General features: G+C 41.8%; 1 protein-coding gene across 5 annotated transcripts in view; it reads left to right on the top strand.

The window, feature by feature from the left end:
* The first annotated feature begins 228 nt into the window (after positions 1–228).
* FARP1 (FERM, ARH/RhoGEF and pleckstrin domain protein 1) overlaps positions 229–24,960 on the top strand; it is a 204,133-nt gene continuing 179,401 nt past the window's right edge. For all 5 annotated transcript variants that reach the window (XM_082278890.1, XM_082278894.1, XM_082278891.1 and 2 more), the window contains exon 1: positions 229–506. The gene's annotated coding sequence lies outside the window, so the exon portion shown is untranslated. The remainder of the gene's footprint in view (positions 507–24,960) is intronic.

The raw sequence follows: 24,960 nt of genomic DNA on the forward strand, positions 1-24,960 counted from the left end.
CCGCCCCTCTCCGCCTCGGGCTGCCCGGTACCACGGCCGGGGCGGACACCGCGCTCGCTGCGCCGATCCGAGCGGCCGCCGCCGCCCGTGAACGCTGGAGGGGGCTCTCGGCCGCCTCCTCCCGCCGGCGGCTCCCCCTCCGGGAGGGGGCAGGGTTAGGGGAGGGAGGTGCAGCCGCGGCAGAGCGGCGGCGAGCGGCGTCCAGTTCCCGCTCCCCCGGTCCGCGGGCGGCAGCAGGACCGGCCCCTCCGCCGCCTGCCTCCCTTCTCCTCGGCGCCGGCCCGGTGGGCTCCCCCCGCTGCCAAGCTGGACATGGCGACCCTGCTCCTACGAGCCCCTCGCTGTCCTCCTCTCCCCGCCGTCGCCGCTCCTGCCGCCGCCTTCTCCTCCTCCTCCCCGCGGAGCTTTTAATGGCTCGGACCTCCGGCGGCCAAGCGCGACTGCCCCTGCACCAGCCGCAGCGAGGAGAGCCGGCGGGAGCCCGCGCCGCCCCAGCCCCGCGCACGGTAAGGGCGGCACGGCGAACAATGGGGCCGGGCGGGAGCGGCGGCGGGTGGCGCCCGCCCCGCCGGGCACCGCGGCCGGGGCTGCGGGGCGGGCGGCGGGACCCGCCCGTGGGGCGGCCGGGGCGGGAGGCAGCCGGCGGCCCGGAGCGCCGCCCCCGGCACCGCCGCCCCCTCCCCGCGCGGTGACAGCCCGGCGGACACCCCGCTCGGCCCCGCGTAATCCCATTACCGCGGGTAATCCGCGGGCAGGCTCCGCGCAGAGCGGCACCCGGACCGCCCGCCCTCCGCGTCCCTAGGCTACCGCAGCCGGGCGCAGTCCGGGTGGCAGCGCAGCTCCGTGCCTTTTGTTTCGCCCCGGGCTGGGACCCGGCCCCGGGTCCCGGCGGCGGGGCGGGAGCCCTGGAGGGACGTGCGGTGTCGGGCGGAGTTGTAGGGGCGGCCCGAGGAAAGGTTTAGCCCCGGCCGGCAGCCGGTGGGGAGGTGCCGCTCCGGGGGGCGTGCGAGGGCAGCGCCTCCCTCCTGCCTCGGTCCGGGACGGGACGGGCTCCCGCTCGTCCCCGGCTAGGGCCACCACCCCGGGTTTCCTGAGTGGCTGTAGCGACTGCAGCCGCCCGGTCCTCCCTCCCTCCCTCCTCCCTCACACCCAGGGGAACGCAGAAGTGGCTCCAGCCTGGTGTACTCGACACCTCTGCCATCACCTTGCTCGTGTTCGAGCTGGAGAGTTCGCCAGTTTAAAACCGAATGTTGCCTTCTCTTCGTTATGATCAGCCTCAGACAGCCGGGAACCGCTGGGGAAAGTTTAGAGTAAACTGCAGTTTATTTCCAGAGCGGCAGCTCATGTGCAGTAGGCCTTAGCTTTTGTGATACGGCTGCTTTCTCTCTTTTTAAAGCAGGCGTAAACTCCGTGGAGTTGATTTAAAATTGCTGGATTTGCTTGACTGCCGGCATGAAATTACTGCGTAGCATATCTTTTTCAGTCGCAGTCTTCTTACTTGGGTTACCTTCAAAGAGATTTGTCCCTCGAGAGTGGAAAGGTTATTGCTCTAAAGGAACAGCATCGATCAGCTGTTGTGTTATTCATATCTCCTAGATACTTTTGACTCCTGCTCCATGCCTTGCTTCCAATTCACAGCGGACAGCTGATGTTGGAATCAAGCCAACAAAAATAAAATTCTGAAGGAGGTCAGTTAAGAAAAGCCCCAGAAGTTTTCTTGGAATTAAGACCTTTCTTTCCTCTCCTTCTGGATGTTTATGCGAGTATTGTGATACCTAGCTAATTGGTGGATCTGAGCATTTTAGAAATGATGCTGCTTGCCAAGAAAGTATGAAATCCTCTTAGCTTGTGCCTCACGTGTCCGACCTGCCGGGGTCTCGAAACTCGGGTCTGGCTGACAGGCAGGACAGGACAGGACGGGAGCTGTGTGTGCTGTGCCCGCTGCGCTGCTCCCTGGGGCTCGTACTTACCCTGCCGGGCACATGATGTGCGCACCGGGCTCTTGGTGAGGCTAGGCAAGAGCTGGTCTTCCCCCTTGGCTCTGGCCTTCTCCAGTGTCAGAAGTGTCCTGACTCTTCAAAGGGTAAAAACTCAGCAAAGTGTGCTCAGCAAAGGGTAACAACTCTGTGGCTCAGGAATCCCGCCAAGCGTTTGTGCTTTCCAATTCAGAACTTCATTCTCTTAGATATGGTTTTGCTCCAGGATTTGGCAGACTCTCTTTCCTTTCCTTTGCAAGTAACAAAGATGAGGGGTTATTTGTAATACATTGAATTACGATGGCTATTTTTGAAAGCTTAGACGTGGCTGTATGAGGCCAAACACGGTGCAAATTCTTTTATCCCCACGGAATTAAGCTCAAATGTAGAACTGTGGATCCCTGTGGAAGGGATAGTTGGCAATAGGGCCAACTTGTCATCATGGGAAGGGGATAGAAAGCTGTATTTCTCAGCTTGTTTTTTGCACTGTCTCGTACAGTCAATTAAATTGGGTTTTTTTTCTGCTGTCTATTTTTTGAACTAACCAAACACACTAGGAAAATGGGCAGAATATTTGGCAAAGGGTAACGTGGAACTTCAGAATGTCAAAAGTTGATAGGAGATTGAATGTGTAATAGCCAAGCTTGACTTTTATTTAATGGCTGGACTTGAAATTGGATTTTTTCCTTTTTCTTTTCCCAAGGTTGACACAGTTCATTAATCATTTTGTAATCAATATCTTTAAACATGCTACTTGTAACCAAACTTTTCGAAATAAAACTGTGGAAGGTAAATGACCTAAGGGGAAATGCCACTTAAAGGTGATGGTTAGAAAAAGGAAAGATTTGCCCCATGAGATGTATTTCTGAATTAAAATTCAGACAGAGAATTCTGAATTTATAGAGTTACTCTGTAAATTTTCCCAGCTGATGTTTAGATTAATTTAACTTAATGAAAAATCCAAACTTCCGCTTAAAAAATTCATATATGATGATAATTAGCAGCTCTTCTAAAAAAATATATATTAAAAAATTTGACATTGATGAATACGAGGCTGCCAGTTCTGACAGATTTTTAGATTATACATGCTTCTTGATGGAGCTATGCAAAAAAATGCTTCTCTGGTTTGAAATACCCTTACATTAAGTCTTTACTTGCTCTTGGGCATGCTTTTCTTAAAGGGATTGACTGCTGTGGAGGTGCCCAAACTGGGATGTGTTAGGGCATGAACCTGGAGAAGGTGGTCCACAGGACTGTGCTGTTTTCATAGTGTTTGCAGGGACAAGTTGGTTGTTGGGCAGAGAAATCCCAGGGCTGACAGTGGGCTAAAGAATCAAGCGCTCATCGCCAGCTGGGTGCGTCCTGTCAGGTTTTACACGTGGAAAACTGTGTGTTGTCTGTTCCCTGCTTGTCAGTGGTTGTCCTCCCTCTTTCCTGAGACTGGAATTTGAAGTGCAGGTCAGTGCTCTGACCTTGTCCTCCCCTCTGCTCCATTTGGGGAAACGCAGATCTGCATCTTGCTGACTGCAGTGGGGATCTGGATCCAGAACTTCCAGAGGATTGACTCAATTCATCTTTTTAAGCTTACATTCATATTTTGGAAGTATTTTTTGTAACTGTAGGATTATATACCTAAATGAAGCTCTTAGTGGATGTTTTCAGCAGTTAAACCTCTGTGTTATTAATCTTGGTTGAATTCTAGTGCTGAATCAATGTATTAGCATTGTACTTTCCGTGCTGTGCTGTTAGTGTTAGGGACTAAACTTACTGGGTTTGGTTTCTGGTTTGATTTTATTCCCCCAACTGTTTTTTCATGGTTCTTGTCTGTGCCAGTGCCCTTATTTTATATTGTCTTTTTTAGAAAAGCATTATAAAAATTCTGTTTATTGAATTTGGGTCCACCAACTTGTTCTGCTTTTTCTGTTTCTTCTTTTAGAAATTGGCACGTTTATCTTAAAAGGCCCTTACAAGGCTCAATTTCATGACTTTGAAAGGTTGCAGTTTGTGTATTTTCTTTCTTTATTTTTTTCCTTTTTTTGGTGTATTTTTCTGACTGGCTGAGTAGATGGTGAAGTTTCTAGTTTACAGATGGACTGCTGAACTCAGGAGAGTTAAAGGAACAGCTTGTTTTTCTGTTTGTAAAGGCACAGAAGACTAATTACAGAGGTATAAAAGGTCATCAGGCTCAAGTCAGCTTTGAATTTGTGCAAAATGTCAGTACATTTGGCCTGCAGAAATGTAGGCAAATCAGACAATTAGGTCAGTCTTTGTGGGTTGTGGGCACTATCTTGTTTGTCATCAGTTGCAGCATGATGAGCTTTCTGACCTTGTCTGTAATGAAGTAGACTTGATTAAATATTATGAGAAAGGAAAATATGATATGCCTTTTGGGGGATTTGAGAAGCAGGGATGATCCTTTGCAACTACATTTCTTTTTTCTTTATTCTGGAAATATAAATGGAGGAAATTGTTCCTAATGTTTGGTTGTCAAAAAGGACTTAAAAAAAAAGAATGGTGTCTCTGTTAGCTGGTACTCACATAAAATGAAGCTTTGTTGGTGAAGTTCAAGAAGGTGCTAAAGTTCTGTTTTCTGTTGACCTCGTGTGGGAACTGATTTTTGTAGTGTGCCCTTCAGTGTTACGCAGTAAAGTCTGTACAGCAAAAGCTGGTTTTGTGTTACTGTATAATATGGAGAAAAGAACTTTCTCAAGCCATGAAATCTGGATGCTGAGGCTTACAGGAGAAGATTTTTTTGTACAATACACATTTGTTACTAGGCATGAGGAAAACTGGGGGGTTGGGTGATATTTTGGTGTAAGGCAGGGATGGTGTTTGCAGACAATGTTTTCTTTCCCAGGTTATAAATCAGGTGTAGTGGTAAAAGTCCACTGGAAGGAGGTGGGAGGCTGTGTCACTGAGACACTGCTTCCCTTACTGGTGATGCTTACGCTCTGCTCTGGTGTGTACCATTAGAATGAGGTTTTTGGCTACCTTTGCATCAGTGCTGGAGGCTGCTGACCCATGGCACAAGATTTATCAAATGAGTAGCAATGTTAACAATTACTTCAATCCCCATTTCCTTCCAAATATGCTGTCTTGGGGTGGGGGAAAAGTAATGGTTTGGACCTTGCAGGGTGACTGAATTTGCCATAATGGAAGTATGTTAAGAAAGTATTATGCTCCCATTTGACATGTGATCCTGCTGTCTTGTAAGGCTCTCTAAATTGCTGTTTCAAATTCTCACCCTCATTAGGGGTAACACAGAAGTGAAAAGGCCAAGTTGTGCAACCAAAGGGGACCTTCCCCATCTCCCCTAGGCATAGGAGCTTTCTTCAGAGCATCTATTTCTATAACACAAGGCATTTAGGTGTATAATACACAAAGTATTACAGAAATTCAGCAACAGATGATGTGTCACATGGACAGTTTTATCTGAGGAAAAGCTGTGACTTTCTGAACAGAGATACCAGATCAAGCCATCCTTGTTTGAAACAACTGTGTCTGAGTGCAGGCACTGTGCTCTGTATACAGAGGGAATATGGGATCGCTGCCTCAGGGACAAGCTACTTGGGCATCTGGGTTGTCTCACACAAAACACTTGATAGGGAAGAGCACACATTTTTGTAGGTCAGAAGATGACTTACTGGTAAACTGGAAACCCTAGCAGTAACAGGAGAGAGTTGGTATTGTTGGACGCTTCCTTTTCTGAGCTGGGGCTGCTGTCTCTGCTGGCCACCACTGGCCTGCCTTTCTGTGTCTTTCACGCCTGATTATTGCAGTCCCAGTAGTTTGATCGCTGGTCACTAATAATACTGACGACTGCGTCTCCTTAATCAAGGGCCCTTATTTTCTGTCACCTGCACCACAGGCATGGGTCAAGAAGACACTTGTCAGTGTATTGCAATAGCACAAAGGGTCTATCTGCTCAGTAACCCGAGTGCATTTAATTGGCTCTTTCTGCGCCACATCAGGCATTTTTCTGTTGGTTACGCTCTTTCAAGTAATTTATTTCTGTGCCTGGATTAAGAACTTGACCTGCAGATGTTATGCATTCACTCTTTCAATCTCTGAGTGTTATTTTTGGACGAGTCCCAGCCTCTGTCTCTCCACTGAACAATACCAAAGGTGTTCCACGGGGACCTTTGCTAGCCCAGCAATGGAGCACTGGCAGGCTGCTCATTAGTCTTTTATGTCTCTCCTTATCAGTTTTACTGAGAAACTCCCTATCGCTTTGGTTGCACATGTTAGAATAATTAGGCTTCCTGTTCAGCAGGTTTATGTGGCATTGATTTTGGCCTGAAAGTTTATGGGAGGGGAAGGATACCATCAAATTGTATGAAATGGCAAGTATGTCTTCCGTAGTTGCCTTTTTCCATTGTGAGTTGGGTTTAAAACATACTCTTGCACAAAAAGAGGCAGAAATCCCAAGCAGACTTTAATGCTACTTAAAAAGGAGGTGTTCTCCCTTGCATTAATAAATAAGTGAACATAAATCTTAAATTTCTAAGAGGAAAAGAGGATGTGATGATATCACTGTTCAGCTGGAAGAGGGCTTCACATAATTCAGAGACTCTGGGATCACAGCAGGTATCAGACAGACTTGGAGCATTTCCCTGGCCACCCTTGTCTTCCTACGATTATGGCAAGGGAGGATGGGATGTTGTTTGGAGATTAAGTATTTTTTTTTCTGTCCATCTCTCTCGTATTTCCAATTATTCTGGAGTTTGCTGCTGCTTGTGGCTTACCATCAAAGTGAACTTAATTTGATTTGGTTTTATTTTGTTAATTCTCTTCAGTCTTATGATTGCAATAACAGTGATTACAACTGAGAAGTCTCTGGCCAGCTATTGCTGTGGTGTATACTAGCAGTGTCTTTTTCAGATTAAGAAAAAGTAGGATTTGTTTAGTTTGTCCCACCTGAGGTTATTTTCTCAAACATCCAGGCTAAAAAGGAAGGTAAAGCTCTTGTAAAAGTAAGAATCTGCAGAAATGGTGTTGGCTTTTTATTTTTTTTTCTCAAGAGTTTCCTATTTTCCAGGAAATTGTTAGTATTCAGGCTCTTAAAAATACAGAAAATACTAAAGGGAGAAATGGGAAGGGGGTATTCAGTTGCTGTACCTTTTAGAGAATGAAGAGTGTATATAATTTTATCAACCAAATAGTCTCAGTGCATTTCAGAAGTTAAACTTTGTGTGAATCTGTTAAATTAGCCTCCTTGGCTAATTTTCAGTCTTTTTCAATTTAAGGACCTCAGCTCCTATCTTATCGTGGTGGGAATTCCTCCTGAAAATCTCTGTTTTACGTTGTGTTTGTAAGACCTAAAGCCATTGTGTTTGCCTTTAACACACTAAACATTCAGTAGTGCTTTTTAAACAGGGGCGTTAGTTTGTACATGTGGGAAGATGAGCTGTATGGTTATGCCATTGTAACCTGTGTTGTTCATTAGCCATTTTGGCTGAATTGATTGTTGTAATGTGGAAAATAATGTTGTTTACTGTTTTGGTGCAGAGTGCCATTTTTCCCTCCTGTGTCCTTCAAAATATTGAGCATAATTTTCAGTGCTATGAAAGAGAAAATTCTAGAAACCATTAAAAGAACCATAAAGTGAGCAAAAAGGAAAGTATACCTACAATGTGTGGTCAATAAATACTAAACTTGAAGCTAGCAGGAAATACCCTCAAAATGCCTCAATATAATAAATAAATAAAAGAAGGACAAAGCAGATGGTGTGATAGTATTGCAGTGGAGAGAAGGGCAAGTTGACTCTACCATTTGAATGTAAAAAAGGTTTTAGAAGGCATTCTAATTAAGTGCTGCTCACAGCTCTGCTTTTAATAGTAATATTTGAATATTGGGATAAGTCACAAACGGCACAATTCCAACAGTGTAGGATCCATTTGACCAAAACATGTGAGTCGGAAGTGAACCTCTAAGAGAAGAATTTCTAGACAGACCTGTGGGAGAGGAAAAGCTGTTGGTGGTAACTTTATGGGGCAGGCTTTTCCATCTCAATATTTTTTTTCATGTTGTTTACAATTAAGGCTTGAATGGTAGTGCTGCACCGTTTTTTCTGAGTGTTCTCTGTCTGCACCTCAATAAACTGGTAGGCAACTTCAGCCATGCTAGGCAAACAATGAAGCTTAATTAAAAACTAGGTGGTGGATAGAGGAGAGACTCAAATCACTGCAGCTGTTGCTGGAGGTCATCTGCGTTGCCCTCAGCTGTTCTGCAGCACGAGTGTGGCTGGGTGGTCACACAGGTACTGCTCGGAGCAAATGCAGCCTCCTGCCATCTAATTAGCAGGGAGCAAACAGGACAGTGTCAGGAGGGGGGTCGGGCAGTCCGGCAGGTACCCACACGTACCCATGGAGGGTATGTGGTGGAGCCAGCCGTGCAGCCGCTGAGGGAAGAGTGTTGCTTGGGTAGAAACCAATTTTTGATTGGTCACCACAAGTGAGCACTTTTACATGGTGGCTCTCTGGGGGGAGGAAATAAATGTGGCAGTAATGAAGACTGTTCAGAAAGTGAAATTTATATCAGAAACCTTGCCCATATTGACAGCAAGTGCAATTTCCCACAGTTATCTGGGAATGCGTCCTGGAGCCGTGAAATAGTGTGTCTTTATCTAATGAGGTACCGAAGTGATGATGCAAGAGCCAGGATGTCTGCATGATTTTTGACTCCAGCTGTCCAGCTTTTTAAGTGCAAATCAAGAACTGTTTCAGATTCTGAACCAAGAAATTATCCATTGGGCAATGCCCTGGACTCAAACATTTCTCCCTTAATTTTGTGTGCAGTGTCTGCACACTGAGGCACCAGAGGAATCACTGGAGCAGTTTCTAGTTGTAATAACGCTTCAAGGATCATTTGAAGCAATGGACAAGCAAATAACACTTGATGGTAGCTCTCTGCATCAGAAAACCCAACACAGGGAAACCATTCCTGTCTTCTTGAATGAAGAGAAAGTACGTGATGGAGGTGAGCTAGGGAATAATAGCAGCATGCTGCAAGTGTATGACTGAAAAATTCGATCATCATTGTGATGGAGTAGAGTGTGTGTATATTTTTCTACATCTGACGAGAAGAGGGAGCTCAGAAGAATTTATTTTCCTGGAACCAGGATATGTAGACTTTTCATTTTCTCTGCTTTAAAAAAACCCTATAAGTAACAGAACAACATTTTTCCCTTCCTGTGTCATGTAAAGAAAATAACTGCAAGAGCTAGGTATGCTTCTTCATCCCTGTATTTGAATTCTGCGCAAGATCAGTGTGATATGACGATATTTATAGCTGCAGGTTGAAATAATGCCTGTCCTTCAAGAAAGCTCAAAAAATTTTAATTCTGTTGTAAACATAATTCGATAGAAAAAGTCCTGAGGAAGGGTCTGTATTGTACTTTTCTGCCTGCTTTTGTCAAAACAAAATATCTCCTCTAACCTGAACAAAGTTATCTCTTAAAAGCGCCCCAGGATTGGAACTGAGGCTTGGATGTATGCCATGAAGGGAAAATGGTAGCTATACATCTAAAAAATGTCTACAGAAAAATGTAAAATGTGTCTAGAAGTTTTAAAGTCTTGTATCTGTGGCAGTTTTGGGCTAACCTCAGAGGAGAAAGAATTTCAGAAAAAAGGTGATCTGAGAATGGTTCCAGCTTGGCAAGGAAAATGTGATTTGGAGACATGGAAGAGAAAACTAATCAGAGTAATAGCTCTAGCTCTTATAAGGAGACTGAGTCTATTCATGAAATTAATATCTGAAAATTAATTATAAAACCAACCTAGTAAGATATCTATAGATCTATATATCTGTATATCTATATATCTATATATCTGTATCTATCTCAGGACCTAAGAAGATGTTTTAAAATCTGCAGGTAACTCCAGGATTTTTCTCCAGAGGAGTTTCCAGGAGTGGAATAAGAACATCTGCTTTTGTTTTCTCATGGAATATTTGTATCACAGTAAACAAACCCACTTCACTTGTGTGCATATGTTTCCTGCTGCCATCAAGTGACAGTTTGGCTCAACTCAGAAAAGGCTGAAATGCCTGAGAGCTGGATTATACTGAATTAGCTGGGTAAAAGTTTCCTAGAGTCTTTTGACAGTGTCTGACTTCTGTGAAATAAAATATGCCACAGCAATTTCTGGTTTGTATGTATGTATGTTAACCAGTGAGTGACTTTATTCTAAGCATTATCTTGCTTGTTTACGGCAAACCCTGGAATAGCCTCTTCTTTTCACTAAACTTCCAGGTTAAATTTAATTGGAATTTTGTCAGGAGGACAAGCTAGTCTGGTTGCTTTTGAATGTGCTTAAAGGAAGTTTCATAACTCCTTTTTGGTATTCCTCCAGTAAGGCCTGATCCTTTTTTTATCTACAAAGTTTAAAGCTTGAGGGAACAATAAAGACTCAAATCAATTGGAAGTAATTGCAACTAGATCATCAGCATAGTTTTAATTTACAGTGTTTATTTAGTGTTCTCCTGTTGAGGAAGTTTAATCAAATTGCTTGTGCTCTAGAGGACTGCAGGGAGCAATAGCAACAGCCCAGGTCCTTGTTTTGATGGCTCTATCATATATATCTATATCTATGTATGTATACACACACATATGTATATTTGTGTTTGAGAAACAAAGATTTTTAATATCTGGTGCAGTGGCTGGAGTGGTTCCTCTGTAGCTGAGCACGTGGATACAGGGGTCCCAGTTGGCTGTGTGCTTTCCCAGCGGTGCCAGTCTTGTTTTCCGTAGATGCTCTTAAAACAGCAAGAGAGAGGAGCTCTGGTTTTAAATTAAAGTCACACAACAATGTAGGTGAAAAGAGTACTTTAAATACAGTGAATAAGATTGTGTTAGTAGCATGTCTCTGCTATTTTGGAATAGACTTTGGAAGAGCTTTTAGAAGCTCTTGGCTCTCTGTTTATTGCTTGTATTTCTTGTTTAATTGTGCTATGTGCTCATCTGCCCACCTTGAGGGCTGTGGTGTGCCTGGTGCAATATTTCAGTGTGCAGGGCTAGAATCAGTAACCCTCGTATTAGAGAGCATCTGTGCTATGGCACAGCTTCAGACTGTTTTCTTCAGAGAATGACGTGTGATGGGGACAATTGAAAAGCAAAAGTCTTGACCTTTGAACCCGTGGAATGTCATGGGGGATTATCCTTACCCAGTATGCAATTAGTTCGTGTTAGAGGGAAAAACAGTAACCCATTTCTTTGTGCCAGTTCCTTTCGGCCACCCTTTATTTCCCCTTCTTCCCCCTTCATGAAATTCCCATATGCATAGACTCTTAGTGTTTTAGCAGTATTTATGGGATTTTTTTTTTCTGATTGATTAATAAGGCTGAATTTCAGGGTAAAAGAAAAGCATGGTGTAAACTGAGGTTCTGTGATTCGGCTTCTGTTTCTCATGTGTGCTGCTGTTGGCATGCTTGGGAAGAACAATTCCTCTTGTCTTAGTTTTAACAGCCGTTTATTAAAAAAACCCAGCCAAAACCAACCATACTGTTGCCTTTGCAAGGCTGATTAGGGAAATGTATTTCATCACTAGAAATGAATGAATCTATGGCTTTTCTACTATAAATAGAGGGAGAAGAGTCTGCCATCTGAATAATTCCTTTAGTGAAGGTGGGATGTTACTGATGCTACTTTTTTCAGGTTTTCAGGTAGTAAGGATTATTTGGTGTTCTCCAAACCTGGCTATATTGATTATTTATTCAGCATTTATTTGTTTTCCTTCTTAAATTCTATCCATGTTTTTTATTTCTCCTTTTTTTAAATGCAGTTACTATCTGTGACGGCATTCCATCATATTTATCCATAATATCTATTAATTTTCCCGTTTTTTGTTTTTCTCTTTTTGCTGTTCTGTGAGTTCTTTTACTCAGAGTTTGAATTATAATGCAGGAGACCGAGAATTCTTGTTCGGACGTAGTTGTTTATTATATCTCATCTACAATACAGCTGCACGGGATGTGCCTCCAAGGTAACAGGGTGGAAAATGGCTGTGAGTTCTAACTTCCAAGGCTTGTTAAAGTCTAAATTAACCAATTATGAAACACCAAGTAACTTGGTTTTACTTACAACCCAGTTACTAACTTTTCATGTCCTGCAGTGTGGGACTTTTGACCCAATGGCAAAAATCCTAGATTTGTGAAGGAGAAAGGACAAAGAAGGATATCCACACCCCAAATCCTCCATATTGTAACCTATTATTACCTATATCCCCTAAACCTAATTTTCTACATCTCTACATATTCCACCCAGTGATAGAAGTTTTAATTATACAGCAACAACCTCAGTGTTACCACACAATTTAGGAAGCTTTTCCCAGGGTTTTGGATCGATTACAGTGTGTTTCTGAGGATCACTGCCTCTCAGCACTGACAGGCTGAAATTCTCAGAACCCAGGGTTCCAACAAATATCCATAGTATTCATCTTTTCCACTGATAAGGTAAATGTAATAGAAGGACACACCATGTATGTTTTTTAAGTTCCATTTAGCTTATAGCCAAAACTACTTCTGAGATAGAGTCCTGGAACTTGTTAGCTGTTTGTTTGTATCTTCAACAAAAGTGTAAGTATGTAAGTTTTGAGTAATAATCTTTTTCCATTAGTCCTACAGCTTTCTTAACAGTAAGGAAGGAATGCATATCCTTGGAGGCTCATCTGGCATTTTGATAGCCCAATAAAACTTCAGCTTTTTGGCATGAAGCCTTTAAATGTAACAGATCTTGTATATGATTGGTATGATTTAGACTGCAAATGGCAAGCCCAGATTTGGACAGTTATCTTAATGGATGTTTTAAAGGCTTTTTTTTTCTCCCCTGTGGCTGAATACAGTCAGTTAAAAATGTTCTTTGTGATCATCACAAGATTCCAGTTTAATTATTTTAAAAAATTGTGTTCTTTGTTATGTAAGTTCTACATACACTTTGTTCTGTACGTATGATAAAAAAATGCAGTGATTTTGAGACAGTTACCAACTATTAAAAGTATATGACTGTTAATGATCTGATTTATTTAGATATATATATTGTTCAGTAGTTTTTTCCATAGAGAGAAATAGTCTCTTTTTCTTTTCCCCATGGATTTACAATTCAATATCTTTTTCTGTCATGTAACATATGAGACACTTTGATCAGTAAACACTTACCTTTTACTCTATAATGGACAGTCCCTTATATTCTGAATGGTAATTACCCTTGATATTACCTGCTTAATTTTTTTCAGTGATTTGTAGGATGAGCTTCCTGTTGTTTCCATTGCCTGCAGAGATGTACTTTCAGTGACTGACTACAGGACAAGTTTTAGGTAACTACAGGCTTGAGCCAGTGTTAGCAAGGATCTTGGCAATGGGATTTTCTGTATCCATAATCTAGTTCAAGGGTGCTCCCTATAAGGACTCAAATTTTTGTTCAGGCATCTTTCAGATGTCTGAAATACCACTACTTCCATTAAAAGGAAAAGAAGAATCTACTTCATAGTTATGATCTTACTGTTGAGGATCTTTCCTGCTGGTAAACTGGACAGTTTAAAACTGCTCCAGTTCTTCCTAAATCTTTAAACTTCCCATTCGACTTGCAGACCACATCCCTTACATGCTCCCACACTTCATTAATCTGCAGATAGTTTGCTGCCTTGCTGCTCAGCTGTGTCAATCTCCTCTGTTCCTTGGGAAGCTTTTTCTCTGCCCTGGGTTGTCCATTTCTAGAACACGGAGTTGTTACCTGTGGGACAGAGCACTTCAGGAGGACTCACAGTGTAGGAGTTTGTCTTCCTGGCAGCTGGCTTTCCAGAAAGATCATGAGTAACCTACTTACTGGACCACTGGCATTAGATCTGTCAGTCTCTCTTCTGAAATTTAATAATTTTTATCTAACTGCTGTCTTCCATCATACAGGAATTATTAAATTAATTTGTTTTCTTGAAGTGTAATTACTCATTATTTTTATGCTGAGCTGAAGCAGTTCGTGATTAATAACCTCAAGGTTCCCTTTTGTTGCCACATGCTTAGTCATTTTATCTGTGCTAGGAAGGCATGATGACCTATTTTGGTTAGTATGTCTGGCTTTTGAGCTGCAGGAGGATAGCAGGAGCATATCTTGGAATTTCTTGGGTATGCCAGAGACAAAATAGAGGATTAAAATACCAAAAATGTTAGTTGAGCATGGATTCTGTTCTGTAAGATTGTTAGAGGCCTGTTAGACTATGAAAGCTTTAAAGTGTCACCCTTGTTTTTAAAAACTGTATTTAATAAGGAGTTCATTACTTCAGATCATTCTAAGTCCCTTGAAGCAAGCCTGACTTTACTACAGGAATTCAGTAAGGTGTCACTGTTCCTTGTATCCATTAACAGAGGTTCTCTGCTTCCTGGTGTTACTGAGACAGCCACTGATTGATTTTTTTTTTTTTATTAAATGAATGCCATGTTGAAGGCTCCTTACTGAATGAATTCATTAAGAGAGCTGCCTAAAGGGTATCTTATTTTTGCAGAACATGCAAAAAGTCAGAGTCACTTTGCAAGCTGAGGGCTGTGGTAACATACTATTTATTTCCCTTAAAGCAATATTGCATTTGGCTGCTTTGCTGGTTCTTCATGCTTAGAACTTACTAACTGGGGGGAAAAGACTTTAAAAGGATTGAATACTCATAAGCATGCTTTTTTTTCCCCATTACATTGTCTTCCATTTAAAAAAAAAAAATCCTATTTTTTTTCCTTAACTTACAAGACCTAGTGGTTTCATAGGTAGTTGTTTGTTATCCATTTCCTCATCTTATGCACTTTAGAGAGATGAGAACAGAGCCATAAGCCTCCTAAATCATACACATAGTATTCCCTAACTGACTACTAACTAGTCCTAGTAATTGCAAGACTCACACTTCATTGTAAGAAGGATGAAAATGTCAAGTTTGTGACTGTGTGCCTGCTTTGTTTAGTAGCAACCTTAGTGCTTTTTCTGGAAGTTTCTTTGAAAATTGACTTGGTGAACAAAGAAGTGTAATTCACTTAAAGGCTGAACTTTGTGAGGCAATGAAACAGGCAAAACTGTATGAGTTTGGTAAATGGGGATGAAACCCAGGATCCATCAGAACAAGCCCAGGAGAAAATGTGGGTGATGAAACTGCAGGGTTTGGCCTTGAACACAGCTGATAACTGAAGGGCAGGAGCAGTTTATCTGCCATCCATGGGATGCTCCTGCTGACCTTGCTACCTTCCATATGCTGAGAGTAGTGTGGTTTTCCTAAGCATGCCAGAGGTGATCCAGGGAAATCTTTCTGTGAGAAATTAGAGCTTGTGAGACACCAGCACATAGTTTTCATGTGGCATTTTTCTTTACATTTTTATTTCTTGCCTATATCTATCATCCCTTACTGCAAAGGTGAAGTGTGTTGATAGTTTTTCAGTACTGTTGTACAGTTATTGAGCAAAAGGAGTTATCGTCCTGTAATCTCGTAGTGCCAAGTAGAGCTTACCAAAATCATTGCAAGGCTAGAGAACAGTCTGGTTTGTATTAAGTGTCTATTTTAATAGAGTGAGGTCTTCAGGTCCTTTCTGGTGTGGACCTTTTATGCTACGTATGAGCTGCTGTGTGCAGCTTGGCTGCTTGCACACCTTCCAGGGATTTCTCACGCCTCCCCTGAGGAGTCAACCTGAACTGGTCAGTTCAGACTTGCAGCTGGTACCACAGTCATTGTTTCCTTTTTGGTACCATTCCATAAGTACTTGAAAAGTTGACATAAGTTGCCTCTGTACAGCCTTCCCTTGATTTCTGAGAAACATCCCTTTTTCCCGGCAGAAATATTCCAGGTGGCGTTTCTTGGAGGGGTGTCCATGCCTCTCATTAGGTAAATGGGCTCTCTTCCAACACCTGCTGCTTTATTCCTGGATAATCATCTCCATGTTCCAGCGTTCTTACAGGCTATTTTTGCAGAGTTGGCAGAAAATTAGGATTATGTGCATTAAAGCTTGAAACACACAAAGAATTTCAGATATCTAACTGAAGACATCACGTAAATTAGGCATCTCACAAGCTTAGTGGCTTTTAGATAATTAAGGAACTTCTTGATATTTCCGTAAACTTGAATATTAGTGAATTGAAAAATTAATTATGGTCTTGAAACCTAATCTCTCTGTTGTATAATCAATTTTCTGGTAAAGTTTCCGGTAAAGTTTTGTGGTTTGTTTTTTTTTTCCCTGATGCATTTTTAGAGTTGACTTTTAAGGCATCTTAGTGATCTAAGTTTAGTTCCTTCCAAGTGCTGTGGTAAAATTGGCATTTTGGTATAAAGAAACAAGTTCTCTGCTAACTTCTAAGACAAAAGATTTAGGAGCAGTACATGTAAACAAGACAATATAACACTAAAAAAAAGTGTAAATGTTGTTTAATCTACTGGTTGTGGAAAAAGAGATATCAAAGTAAACTTAAACACATTATTTGATTGTGAATGAATATTTGCGATTTATCTAATTTCCACTGATGGAAATGGACTTCTACAGGAAAATGGCAACAGCAGTTTTAATGTAAGGTTTTGTTCCTACCTAATGTGTTTAGTTTTCAGTAATGACTTTAGTCCTCTGTTTATCTTTCTTTTTGAACTAAGAAATTATCTAAAAATAATTTAAAAGATATGCTTGTGCTGTCTTTTTTCAAACTTTTTTTTTACTTGACCAAGTTTCATGTCCTGCTAGTAGAGTACGTATTAAATCATGGGGAGGAGTGGAAAGGAGCACTGCTAAAGCATAGACTACAACATAAAGTTATCTTTCTTAAATGATGAAGGACACATGCATAAAAAGTTTGGCTTTTGAGGGATTTTTTTGGTTTGTTTTGGTGGAGTGTTTTTGTTTGTTTGGGTTTGGGGTTCTTTTGTTATTATATGTGCTTTGCTGCAGAAAAATAACCGGTTCTTTCCAAGCGAGGCTCATGATGCTACTGCTACTAATGCTGGTCTGGAGCTGATCTGGAAAGTTCAACATCTTATGAGATGTATGATACACTTTCAGTGTGCTTGTCTCTGAGAGATTTTCACCTCATTTTCCCCTGCAGGCTGCTTTGTGCATGGCTGGTTGTGTATTCAGAAGAGACTTGTCCCCTACACATGGGAACTTAAATTTCCTGCCATTTCACATGTTAGGGGGAAAATGAAATAAACTACAAGCAGATTCTCCTCCCAGCCACAATTCCTGGAAACTGTATGCTGTTGTGGGCATGTTTATTTTCTACTTTTCTTCCTTGCTGTCATAATTTCAGCCTTTTGAGGAAGGGAGCAGACAGTTTATTTAAAAACCTGTTAGAGCAAAACGTCATTTACATAAGCAACAGTAGATGCCTTCATGATTCTGAGCTCTCTTTTCCTTTGCAGAGACTAGGAAGATTTTTTTATAAGTTTAATCAAAGGATACCCTGTAATATTAGAGATACTTCTTCAGAAAGGCGAGACTGAAACCTCAGACATTCTCATATATGCTTAAGGAAGGGCTGTACTTGAGCTTTCCTTTTCAGAGTCATCGGGAGCTCAGTCCAGTGCTCAGATGCCACTTTCGTTTGTAGTCAAAGGCTGTTTTGCCTTCAGATCTTAGTGAAGTTGGAGGGTAAAGAAATGTTCTTGGTGATGTGATGGGCCTTTGCCGAGTTTCTTCATGCTCTTCTCCCTTCACCCAGCTGCTTCCCTTGTGTTTACATCCAGGCCTTATCTTTACCTTATTGAGACCTTTCTAGTTTTTGTTTAGCTATTACTTGATACTTGTTTCCATTTCTTTGTAGGGTTTGTTTGAAAAATACAGGGATCATAAGCTGCTGAAATTGGAAACGTGAAAGCAATTTCAGGTGGTGAAAAAAACCAAGATGGATGAATATGTCTTAACAATAGCTTCAAAGGATTTGTAATACAGAGGAAGTTGTTAAGGCTGATTTCTAACCATATGTTTTTTACAAGAGGAGAAAAGTTAATGCTGAAAGCATGAGAACATGGAACATGGAAATAGTGGCCTGAGAGGGAAAAGCTGGTATCTTCCTTTTGTTTTCAGATATCTTCTATCTGGACTAAACAGTTGACCATACTAATGAGGTCTGGTGGTTTTCCTGAAGGTGTTATGCTTGCCATAAAAGTCCCAGGTGGTGGTGCATGACTGAATCAGCATGATTCTGGGTGTGTATAGGAAAGTACAGGTCGCACATTTTAATGGCCTATTTCTGTCTGGTTTGACTGGTTGCCTAAAAGTGGTTCCAGAATAAAATTTACCTGCTACTAAATGATCTGGAGTCATATATTCTGATCTGTATCTAGCACTGGTAACTTACAGAATAGTACCAGTGAAACATTCATTCATGGAGACATGCCTGGTTTTGCTTATTTGAAAACAAAGCAGTGCTGCTTTTATTTAGGAAATAGTCTCAGAATTAGTGGTAGTTCAGAGTTATGCAAAGAGAAATGAGGTACAAAGAGCTAGACTAGAGTTTTAGCCCAAACACTTTCATGGTTTTGCATAATCTCTAGATAAGGCAGTGTCGTGGGAACACTGTCACCAGACGAGGCAGAGGGGCAGTTGTGTGATGTTGATGCTGTGGATGGAGCTGCACTTCGGTAAGTGGCACTGTTTTGAAATCACAGTGGAGAAGTAGGGGTGAGTCACTAAATCAGTCATTTTAGTGCCAGTATTGAAATTTTTGGGATAATCACTGAGTGGAGACAAGGAAGCCCAGGAACATGATAAAATAAGCAGTAACAGATTTACTGTCATCTGACAAGTGGTGCTGATATCTCAATGAAGAGTTGACCTCTTTGCACAGCAGCATAAGGCATATCGGTGACTAAGCTTTGTTTAACATGCAGCTCAGATGTATTCCATACCGTGCCTGAGCTAGTGTTATTTTTGGTGCAGGAGGGAAAATGTGGGCAGCTGTTCCATTGCAAGCCTGTCATGGGAGCCAGCAGGAACCAGCTGTGGTTTTATGTGGTTCACACAATCAGCGCTGTACAGGTGAGAGTCTGGACAGTGGATGAAGGGGATCTCTTGGCCCCCTGGCTTCAAATGGTTTGTGCAGAACAGGAAAGCCACTATGTACTGTAGAACTTATGGGGCAGCTCAAATGGCAACCCAATAGTGTTGGAACAGGTTGGTTTGTTTGTTGAGGTTTGATTTTTTTTTTTTTTTTTTAAAGTTCTGTGTGCCTGCATGCAGAACATGAAAGTATAAGAGGCAATGTGTGAAGCAGAGCAAGAATGCACAAAGCAAGAGAGAGCTTGTTGATTAGCCTGCTATCTGAAAAGAGATTTCAAGTTGAGAATTTCTGCATGGTTGAATCTTCCTTCCCAGGGGAAGGATTTTCTCTGGGTTTCAGCTCAATCAGTTTCTCCCAAGAGAAATAACATACATACGGTCTAAATATTTTCTAGTTACTTGAGCTCAAAATGGGTGGTGATACTGAAAAATGCAAATTCACTTCTCACTGGAAGATCACTTTCTGTAAGGGAACCAAAGGTTATATACTTTGTTTTTAAGGCACTCTAAGCCTGTTTTTATCAGCAGGTGAGAAATGCAGCAGGGTAGCTGCTCTGCATGAACTATAATTGTGTTTATAATGTGGCGGTAGGGCTGTTCAAGTGGGCAAATATCTCATGTTATGAGTGGGTGCATAAATCTGTTATTGCCTCATAAATCTCATCAAGAGGTCATTTTTTTGACATCTCCCAGACTGATAGTTTGCCTGACAGCCATTTTAGGGAGGAGAGCTACAGGCATGGTAGGGGACATGAAGGTAGAACAAGCTTTAATGCTGTTTTGTAGTGCCTTCAGTTTCTGAATCTGTGCAGAAGTAGAGTGGCCTCTTTCTTCCTCCTTTATCTTCCTCATCTCCTTCTGCTACTGACTTCTGGGAACTGTGCAACTTCTCAAATGACTTTCAAATTCACCAGCACAGCACCGTAATTGAGCTCAGCCACCTCAAATGGGGGACAGAAGCTCCTGTATAACTCAGCTCTAATGAGGTTTTTAATACCAGGCCACAAAACAGAAGTAGGTAAATATGATTGTTCAAGGTAGGCAAAATTACAGACCTTCTACACCTAACCCAGTCCAGAAACATGTAGCATAGTTGTGTTCATGTAAGAGGAACATGTCAAAACAAGTGCAGCTCTCCAATAGGAAGCAAATCTTTGTCTGACTTGTGGCTTCAGCAGGTGCTGCTTATGCATGTTCCTTCTCAAAAGATGGGGTTTTCCAGCAATGCAATGATTTAGCCCTGATATTTCCAGGCAGAGATCTGGCTTAGCCCAGCATTCCACCTCTAATAATAGTAGTAATACTTATGGGGAAAAATGTTAGTAAAACAGTGATCCCTCCCAGCTTTTGGCAAGCTGTAGTTCAAGGACTTTGAGCAAGAAAGTCGTGTCTGCTCCTTTGTTTAACAATCCCTGACAGACTTTCTTTTGTGAAAACATCTGACTATGTATTAATCTATTTTAAATTTTTGCCTTTATAACATCCTGTGACAATGCCATTAATTGTGGTATGGAAAAAGTACCTCCTTTTCCTCTTGTTTTTAAACAAGCTGCCTGATAAACTGCATATTTTACTGCCTAATTAATGTATTCCGAGATACGATTTCCTATTTTCTTTCTCTGTAACACCATTTTATGTAATACCGTTTTATGTCTGTCTTTTTATCCATCTTTCCTCCTTATCTAAATGCACTTGTTTGCTTAGTTCTCCTCAGGTTAAAGTTGCTTCAGTCCTCCCATCGTTGTCACTCTTTGAATCTTTTCTTGCTCTGCAGAATGATTCTCTGAAAATTGCTTGGTGCAACAGCTGTAGGTACAGAGCTCCTGTGGTGTTCCCTGTCAGGTGTCCCTGAGCTGCTCACTCCTGGCGCTCCCTTTGCTCTCGCAACCAGCACTGAACTTTGTCATCTCTGAGTGTGTAGTTCCTGACTTTAATTAAATTGCGGTGACTCCAAGGTTTCCATTCACTATACTGGCTGTGACACTGTGGTGTGTGTAAATAAATACCTGACAAATCTATCTGCAGATCTACACAGTTAGTTGACTTTATAATCTTGCTGCTTGCTCCATTTTTCACATAAATAATTAATATATTGAGTAGCACAAATGCAAAACCAGAGTGAAAACTGGCTGTGTACTCCTGTGCTGTTACTTTTAATCTAACCAATTGTTAGTTCACAGGAGGACCTTCCATTTTATCCCATGACAGTTCAATTTCTTTAAAAGCTGTGGTGAGAGACATTGTCAAAGGCTTGTTAGATAGACATCCAAGCATGTTATACGTATCATATATACCACACTTCCTTATATATGTCATGGCAAGTTTGTAGAGGAAGTCATGCCATGATGACATTCCTCTATCATGTTTATTTGCATACCTGCTAATCTGTTCTGCAATTTCTATCAACTTTCTCAGTGTAGAAGTGAGCCTGGAGCTACCAGCCTGTTCTTCCCTGGAGTCCTTTTATTGAAATTGGCAGCACATCCTCAGCTTTTTATATCTTGTTTTTGAAGTTTGTTTTAGAGGGAAGCTGGGCAGTGTGGTTAATAGTTCTGTAGTGGTATATTGAAGTGCCTTTACAATTTCTGGGTAAGTAGCATCTAAATCTGGTAGCCTGGTGTTGGTCCTGAAGTCTGATCTAATGGTGCTGTGGTTTTGACAGTTGTGTGCCTGTACCATCTTCTCGCTCCCATACACACCTTGCATTTTCCTAAGTTTTGGGAGAGTGGTGGCCAGTTTGTTTCCGTTGTCCCTTGGCCCTGCTCAGTAGGCAAGCAGACTTTCCTTCTGTGCCCTGAGTGCTTCCCATGTGAGAAACAGGAGCTGGAAGGGAGGAGGTTGCTGGAAGGCAGCAGTATACAGCCATGGGGGAGCACCTCTTTCTGCCTCGGTCCTAGTTCATGTTGGCTTAAGCAGGTCCAGAAGCCATGGCAATTATAATATATAGATAGATATAAATTGGCATTTATTGCATGAATTATTTGCATGGACAGTGTAGTTGAATGTAATTGTTTATACAGTTCTTATCACTCAGAACAAATCTCCGTTTCAATCAAAAGACTTACACAAATGGGCTTTTTCAAATTTTTGCATTGATAATGGGTTTATTTAGTATACTAATGTAAACTGTTCTGTTTTGGATTGTATTCATAACAGGATTTAAATATAACTCTTCAGATATTTAAGACATGAATAGAAGTTAGGATCAAAATTAAGGGTAAGGTGTTTATTGTTCAGGAGGGTTAATGTGTGTTTTGATTTTGAAGCATTTCACAATTCAATGTTTCATATTAATTCCTGCCATTTGATCTTCAGTATTTGTAACAAAGATCCTCAGTCATGTGCAAGCTCTCTTTTTAATGAGGATCAGACTTACCCTTCTATGCCTCTAATGGCTTTCTGGCTATTTTGCTGCTTTTTACTCCCTGTAAAGAAAGAGGTAATTCATTGTTCTAGTCTTAGAATACTTGAGGTGAGACAGCAGTGCTCTTCTCTTTCTCTTTTACCTACTTCATTTCCCCTTTTCTTCTGTCTTATGTATGTGGTTATTTTTTGTTGTTCTTCAGTTTGTGTGTGTGTCCCCATGGTTTTCCTTAATTGCTTTTTGCTCTGACTGCAGGATCCTGGCTTCTGTGTGTGTGAGGTTTGTGCAACAGTTTTTATCTAGATTCTGCCTTTTTCAGCGGCTCCTGAATCAACTTCCCTCCCTTGAATCAATTGAGGTAATGTGGCGTGGTGTTGCTTAGCAATGCTGGAAGCTGATACCGCCTGGGTGATGTGTGTGCTGTAACAGCACTGAGCAGGAGAGATTACCTGTCCTCTGTGGTCTGTGCATTTTCTGATGTTTTCGGCATTCTTACCTTTATGTGTTTGGCTGGGTTTTTTTTCTTTTAATGTTCCGAGTAACAGTTTTACAGACTTATGCATGTTCCTCCCCCCTTCTTTCTGATACGTGCAGAAAATTTGATAGCATGTAGAATCAAAATATAATTGGGATGTCAGTCTTTAAAGAACTGGGTCCCTAATTAACTGTCTTGAGATAGGTATGTTTTCTGTCTTCCTCCCCCACATACCAAGCAAAGCTGTTGTGAAGGCAGAGCTGAGCTTGTAGGATGTTTCAGTCCTCCAAAGCAGCACAGATTGGCAGCCAAACTGGTGTGCATGGCCGTGGATTAAAAACCAACCACATAAGAAATGTAGAATGAGGTATTTTGGCAGCAGATATAAAGTTGTTAATGGAAAATGTTAATGGAAAAATATTTCTTTTAAATTGTTGAAAACTCTAAATTTTCAGCTGTGGGCAGATTTTTTTACTCATTTAAATGGCAAAAGAGCGAAGTATGGTTTCTTCTAGCTTTCTTGTTTTGTTGGTTTTTACAAAGCCAAGGGAGTATACGTTTAAAAAAATTTAAACTATCTGCTTGTTTTCTTATTGTTCCTTCTCTTGAATAAAAAGGACTAAAAAAAATTACATACATTGGAATCAAATATCTTTGAGGCACATTTTTACCAGCTGGCTGCTCCCATTTTTGCACAACACTGAATAGCATGGGACCCCATGTTTAAGTTGTAGGGTAGGATAACTGTGAAGGTGTTATTTTCCTCTTTTAAACCAACTAGAATACAAACCAAAGTTTTTACTTGTAATCCTGGGTGGAAGAGAGAGGGGGTGTTCTCCATCAGCTTATCAGGAGTGTGGAGCCTGACATACTTCCTTTCTTTGATGGCAGTTGTGTTGAGTATATCTGAATAGCAGGAATAAAAACTTGATCAGACTCAATGTCTTTGTTCATTTCATGCAGTAATGTTTGTGCTTCAGTAAGCACAAGCCCACAACTCTTTTGCAAAAACTCTACTTTGGAGTTGGAAGGCTTGCAAACTCTTTACAGAGTTCTTACAAATTTTGTGTACAGTTAGCCAAAGTAACTGGGTAAGCAATTGCAGCCCTCAGGTGCTGGGTACCTGCTGTCTCAGTGGTGCTGCCAGATCACCTGTTCCTTTGAGCCTTTGCCCCAGCACTGCACTGCTGATGGGGTGGAAGAAAGGTATTGGTCGGATGGGGACATGGACCTCCACAGCTGGATCATGGGGGCCCGGCCTGAAAAATTAATCTGGGCACTGAGGGTGCACTTGGTGATGTCAAAATACACCCAGAAGTCGAGGGTGGTGGAGGTGATGTGGTCTGGAGGCTGATCCCACCTCAGTGCTGTTTATTGGGGCTGTAAAGGATTGCTTATGAGACATGGGGTGGTTCAGTGGGTTGGTCCCTGTGACCAGCTGCTCCTGCCTCTCTTAACCAGTAGTGTTCATAACCAACAAATGCATTTCCAGTAGCCTGATAGTTTATCCATTTCTGGTTTAGACCATTTAATCCATAGTATGTACTCATGAGTCCTTGTCTGTAAGGAAACAAAACATCGAGCTGGCAAGGGGATTTTATAGCAGGTTCATTGCCATGGTTTCAGACGGCCTTATGTAGCCTAAAAATAGATTCAGGGAAGAATATTCTCTTCCCTTCCCTGCCTCCCCCAGCTCTAACTAATTGTAACTTCTTTTTTTGTACATTTTTGTTGTTGTGGATTTACTGACTGACAGGTCAGGCAAATTTGTTTGATGTTTTGTTTTAAAGAGGAAAGTTCATTGCAGTGTCTAATACATTGGGAAGTGACTTCCCTGGCTATTACCTTCTGCTCCTGTCTCCTACACTTCAGTAGTGCCACTCTGGTAGACTGCAGCTCATTACAAACTGGTGTAATAGTCTGAGATGTGTGAGGGACCATCCTGGGGATACCTTGGATAATTATAACCTTGACATTGCCTTGTGCTGAGCAGGGGAAGTGTAGAGAGTACATGATGATGTGCCTTGAGCAGCCTGCACTGCTGCCTGAACAGCATCCTCTTCCAGAGTCCAGCTGGCAGCTTTCCCGTGTCTCCTGCAACCCCACAGCTAGGATGTTGCAGACAGGTTAGGGATCATGTCTGT

Source organism: Coloeus monedula (genome assembly GCF_965178545.1).
Source record: "Coloeus monedula genome assembly, chromosome: 3".
Taxonomy (NCBI): domain Eukaryota; kingdom Metazoa; phylum Chordata; class Aves; order Passeriformes; family Corvidae; genus Coloeus; species Coloeus monedula.